We start from the raw sequence: 6,000 nt of genomic DNA, 5'->3' as shown, positions 1-6,000 counted from the left end.
ATGTCTCTCTCCCTTCGTTGGGATGCAAAAGGGCCAGTTTGCCACTAATCTCACAGAGGAGACCCACATATCAAAACCTTCGAGCGATGCTCAGAGCTGCAGGCCAGGATTTGCAGTGATTCTCCGCCTCCCTCGCTGCAGAGGCCGAGCCTGACTTTCAAAAAAGGGCATGCAGCCCTTGGCAAGCCCCAAGGAGGAAAAACTCAGCCTGGGGGAGGGCCAGGGCCCTGAGGCCCCCTTAGGGGCTCTCCCGAGGGCCCCTCAAAACAAGAAGACTGTCTGAGCGAAACATCAAAACTGTAGCATATGTCAAAGGGATGCAGCATTGTTGATTCCTAGCGGAGGCTGCCTGAATATTAGATGCAAATAAGTGCTAATAAGTACAGTTGGAGCAGCTAATGGAGAAACCATCCTTCCCCGGAGGATGGAGTGTGGTGTGCGCAGATGCGTGGGGCAGTCAGGTGGAGCGGCCCGCCCTTGACAAGGTCTGACCCCAGCAACGCCTCTGTCCACGGGTCTGGTGGCCATGCTCTGTTCCAGATCCAGGAATTAGAATGTCACCAGCTCCCCAGGGCCCATCGAGTGTAAGTGTGAGTGTGAGCGTGCACACCCAGGGGAACGTGCATGGCACCACCAAACTTCCCTTGACAACCAGCCCCCCCAGCCAACCAACCAGTGGTCAGGACCCCAGGTGGAGGTCAGGGACAGAAAGGAGTACACAGTCTGGGTCTAGGGCTAAGTGCGTCTTTGCCCACTCCCCTCCCCCAGCCTCCGCCTCTCCTCAATCTTCCATCATCCCTCCTCCACTCTGGCAGCTTTGGGAGTTGTTGGATAAAGATCACCAGCCCTGTTCCTCCCAGTGCCAGAGTCTTGCCTTGTCCACTCACACCCTCTGGCCTGACTGGGATAGGCAAGGGTGATTTCAGCCACACACACACTCTCCTGGACAGACAGTCAGTACCATGAACCTCAGTCTAGAACATTCCCTGGGCTCAGAGTCTTGGAGAGGGAACCTGAGCACCCTTCTGGGTCCTTTCCAATCCTGGTTGTGCCCTTCCTCCAGATGAGAGTATTCCCACAAGCTGGTGACATTGCTCTGCCTCAGTTTCCTCACCAGGGACAATAACGGCTACATGGTCATGAACATCAACAGGTCACAGTTGGTGCCCTCCATCTCCTGTCCTATCTTTGAGACTCTGAGCTCTCTTAGGCTATGAAGGCTTCCCTGAGAATTGGGGTACCACGCAAGCGGGAGCCCTAGAACTGGGGCTCCAAAGCTTTCTTCAAGAGTGACTGCTCAAGCTGACCAAGGAGAGCCTTGGTCCATTCCTCCCCATTTCTCTTTTTCACATTCCGTTGGCCAGCTGAGGTCAGGCCAACAGTTCAGCAAATAAAATGAGAGTGGGGGTGCGCATCCTTCTCTTTCCTAAAAAAGGCTTCTCTGCAGGCGTTGCCAAGTGCTGGGCCAGCCTTCCCCAAGTCTAGTTTCAGGCGTGCCTGCAGAAAGCCCGCATCCTGGCGCCCGCTCGCCCCCTGCAGGCGGGGCTGCCTCTTCCAGGGAAGAACCGGGACTGGCACCTCGGCTGAGTCCACGCCCCAGCCTGGCCGGGTGCTGAGTGACTCGGGATCTGCCACACCCACTGTTGCTGGGGCGCGCGCGTGGGCAGACCCCGAGAAACACCAGGGACCCCCGGGAGGTAGCTCAGGTGCGAGGCTTGGGGGCACGACGCAAAATTCAGAGCCTCGGGCACAGGGGGGTGGGGGGAGGAGGAGGAGGGGGAGCGATCGGTGCTGACCACAGGCTTTGATGCTGCTCCAAGTCGTGGTCCGAAGCCCGCCGATGCCGTAAGCGCGGGCAGGACCCCTTAGAATCTTCCTGCGCATCAGTACCCGGAGTCTCTCCGGCCCGGTTCCCCCGCAGCGCCACTCCTAGGCGCGCGCCCCTGCGGGGCTGTGGCCACAGCCACCGTTCCGGTGACGCCTTGTCCTTTTCCCGGGTCGGCGCGGGCGTGCGACCCACCGAGGCACTTGAAAGCACTCCGGCCTGGGTTTGGAGCCAAGCGGCAGCCGGGCGGGACTCGGCTTCTCAGCCGGGCCCCCGGACAGGCAGCCCCACCCCGCGGCCGGCCGCGCCCAGCGGCGGCTACTTCGGCGCTTCCCGCCCGTGGGGGCGCCGGGACCGCAGAGCGCGCGGGGAGCCCGGCGGTGGCCGAGCGGCTCCGAGGAGCGGGTCCCCTGCTCCCCGGGCCACCACCGCCACCGCCACCACCGCGGTCGCCGCCGCCGCGGCCGCCGCGGCCACCGCGGGGCGGGGCCCGGCCCGGGGGCGGGGCGCGGGGCGGGCGCGGCGCTATTTGCAGCCGCGCCGGAGGCTCCGCGCGCACTTCGCTGGGAGCCCTCCCGGCGCCCGAGCCCGAGCCCGCCGCGCTGCAGCGAGCGGGCAGCGGGCGGCGCCCGGAGGCGTGGGGAGGGGGGGGGGACCGACCCGGGCCGGAGGCTGCGGGGAGACGCCGCCGCCGCCGCCTCCGCCGCGCCCTCGCCCGCGCCCTCGCCCGCGCGCGCCGGCCGCTCGCAGCGGGAGGAGGCGCCGGGCCCGAGCGAGCCGGGGCGGACGTGCGGCCGGTCGCCCGGGCGCCCGGGAGCCGAGGATCCCCGCCGAGAGACCGCGCCCCGGCCGGGAGCTCCGACCGCCCCGCGCGCGCCGGCTGCGCCAGGTGAGTGCCCGGCGCCCCCCGCCGCACCCCGCGCCCCGCCCGGTTGCGGATTCCCGGCGGCGAGGCGGGCGCCCGGAGGGTCCCGGGAGGGCGAGGGACGTCCCCGCGCCCCGGCCGGGGGCTCCGGAGCTGTGAGCCGCCCGCAGCCGGAGCCAGAGACTGGGCGCGCGGGGTTCCGGTCTGGCCGTACTTTGGGGACCTGCTGCAGGAGCGGGAACTTTAATTAGACTTTTGCTCCTTGGATTCTACTCGCTGCCGCGCGTCTGTGAACTGCCTCCCCGCGGGCTCCCGAGGTCCCTGCGGAGCCTCTGCTCCTCGTCCCCGCCCCGGGTGCGAGGAGGGCTGGAGGCGGCGTCGGGCGCCGCGAGGGCCGGACTGGGGCGCCGGGGGAGCCCCCCTGGGCGTTTCCGCATGCTGGGGGATTGGGGATGGGGCGGGGGCTTGGGGCTCCGCGACCGCGGGAGGCGGGATGGGACAAAGAAGGAGATGATGGGGTGGGGGCACGTGGTCCCGCACTCGGAGGTGCACCCCAGGCCACTGGCCTATGTAGTCTTTGGGGATCCTATGTTTGCGTCTGGGACCGTGTGCGGGGTGTACTGCGGGGAGGGGGGGGGTTGTGCGATCCCCCCCCCATACACACACACACACCCCGGGGCCCAGGCGACTTGGGATGTGTGGGGTAAGGGATGCAGGAATGCGTTCTGTTGGGGGGCAACTCGGGCCCCGCTGGTTTCTGCTTCTCGCCCGCCGTGCTGCCCTTACGGAGGCCAGGCGGCTTCACCCAGACGCATTCGCGGCATGGGATCCGAGATCTCTTCCCAGGATCTCTTCCCCAGCGTGGGACTTCCGGAACTTTCGTGGGTCTCCAGGCCTGACCATGCCGGTGTCTGCCCCTTCGCTCCCTCCTCAACTGTTTTGTTGGAACCAGAAGGGCTGGTCCTCACTCCCTGTCCTGTTGCCATTTGGGGTACAAAGGTGGACCTCGGGGCACTGGGGTTCTGAGTCGGAACTGGGCAGGCTGCCAGGTCCAGCTCACCTCTCAAGCCAGATCTGAGTGGAGGGACTCTCAGGCTCCAGCAGAAATGGTCCTGCCACATCCCTGGGGGATTTACAAGCTGCACCAGCGAATTTGAGCTGCCTCATGAATTCAAATTCACACCACCTCTGTCCATGGGTGGAGGGTATTTCTGAAGCCCCGTCCTATAATTGTGTAACCACTTTTCCTGCTGCTCTGCCTCTCCTGCCTACCCTCTACCCCTATTCCAAAGGCAATGCATGCAGGCCACAGGAAGGGGTGACACTTGGCACCCGCAGCCCCCTCCACCGGGCAGGATAGATTCTAGGGACCTTCTCCGGGTCTAGGGAGGAGAAGCATATACCTGGGTCTAGGGAGAAGAAGCAAGCTGCCTTGGGAAGTGACTCATAGGAGGCTATGGAACGTGGACATGAGGAGCCAGAGGCTGGCTGGCTGGCAGAGAACCCCAACTTTCCAACACAGGAAACGTGCAAGAGTGACCCTCCACCTATTGCCCGACCCCTTTGCCCGCAGTCAGGTGGGTGGTTCTGCTTCCCTGTTTACCTGGAGCCAGACTCCACAGCAGTGAATTATGTTCTCCCGGTATTGATTTTTTTAAAAGACCCCAAATTAAAAAGTCAAGGCTTTCTTAAAGCAAGGTCAAAGATGAATTATTTATAGAGACATCAATCAGTGGTCACGGGGGGTGGGGAGGGGCTGATTTCTAAATCGCCTGAGCAGTAAAAGGAGCAGCTTCCCAGGTTGCTGGCTCTGGCGGGGTAAGGAGCTGGCTTGTCCAAAGTTCCGGGCTGGGCCAGGCTTTCCTGGATGGTGGGCGGAGAAGGAGGCTTTGCACCCCAGCCTGCTGTTGGAGATGCCTCTTAAATCTTATAACCAGAACACCACTTGGGAAATTTCATGCATATTTGCTGTGTTTCCATAATGAACATTTAGTGATTACAGAGTAGCAAGGGAATTCCATTTTTTAAACATCCATTCGAATCTCTGTTTGTGGCTGTTCACAAGCCGGGCAAAGTTTGCTAGCTACTGTTTCTTTTTCGCTACATGTTGTGTCATTGGGAAAGTGCCTGGTGGGCTCATCGGAGACTTGACCTTTACTTCGCTTGCGCTTCACTGAGTCGGATTCTCCTGATTGGAACCATCGTTTAGGTTGCTTCGCCGCTCTCCGCTCTGAGTTCATGCCAGAGGTGGCTTGATGGGCTTTTTGTGGTTTTGCTGATCGAAGAGATGGGCGCTGAGAGCTTTTAGCGTTGTCTGCTGATGCATCTGGTCGGAGGCGCCGGCAGTGGGTGCTGGAGTCTGAGGGAGGGTGGCACCTGGTTTCCTGCCTGGTCTGGAGTTTCAGATTCCTGCTTCTCCCCCCCCCCCCCACTAACTTCCAGGTGTGTTGGAGGGGGGCGGGGATTGCGGCACTTCCCTGGGGAGGGGTCCAGGTGAGAGGCAACCCATGGGCATAAGGTGAGCCAAGGATTCTAACAGCTCTGTAATGAACCAGAGTCACCGCGAGAGTCAGCAAACACTGAAACCAGGCTGGTCTTCCAGCCAGTCAGAAGGTAGCACTGTAGCACTGTCTTCCCGTTGTTCATCGATTTGCTCGAACGGGCACCAGTAACGTCTTCATTGTGAGACTTCTTGTTACTGTTTTTGGCATATCGAATACGCCAGGGGGAGCTTGCCAGGCTCTGCCATGCAGGCGGGATACTCTCAGTAGCTTGCCGGGCACTCTGAGAGGGACTGAGAGGGAATCGAACCCGGGTCGGCCATGTGCAAGGCAAATGCTCTTCCCGCTGTGCTAAGGTAGTGAGGTATAAAGAGGAGATTGATGTAGTAGCTGGCCCAGGAGATCAGCGTGCCACAGGACAGTGGGAAATAACCCAGTGCCAGGAAGGCAGAATGGATGTATCCACAGCAACATGTCTCAGGAAGTTTTCTCTGGTCTGGCAGCTTGTATGGTGACGACTTGGTGATGATGGTCCGTAGAATCATAGCTGGCACCTGCCTGAGTTCATAGCAGCTGTGTTCCCTCCTAGGAGGAGACTGAACTGTAGAAGAGGAGTCCCTAGTCTCTGGCATTAGGTTGGGAGGTTGGGGGGGGGGGGCGGCTAGGGGGATTGGCTGCACATCAGCTCCGCGAGACGCTGTCTCATTTCTTCCAGGCTGCTGGCGGTATGACCTGCACTCGGTAAATCACTGTGGCAGAAGATGAGACTTACAGATCGGCCGTGGGGGAAAGTTGTGACTTTTACCCTC

General features: G+C 61.5%; 1 protein-coding gene across 1 annotated transcript in view; it reads left to right on the top strand.

Annotated features, from left to right (window-relative positions):
• Window positions 1-2,377: 2,377 nt before the first annotated feature.
• The window catches only part of CHST8 (carbohydrate sulfotransferase 8), a 117,484-nt gene continuing 113,861 nt past the window's right edge, over window positions 2,378-6,000 (top strand). The window contains exon 1 of the mRNA XM_056136259.1: window positions 2,378-2,714. The gene's annotated coding sequence lies outside the window, so the exon portion shown is untranslated. The remainder of the gene's footprint in view (window positions 2,715-6,000) is intronic.

The sequence above is a fragment of the Sorex fumeus genome, unplaced genomic scaffold, assembly GCF_029834395.1.
Source record: "Sorex fumeus unplaced genomic scaffold, SorFum_2.1 ptg000122l, whole genome shotgun sequence".
Classification (NCBI taxonomy): Eukaryota; Metazoa; Chordata; class Mammalia; order Eulipotyphla; family Soricidae; genus Sorex; species Sorex fumeus.
The sequence above is the reverse complement of the archived record's forward strand: the minus strand, read 5'-3'. Positions and strand labels throughout refer to the sequence as shown.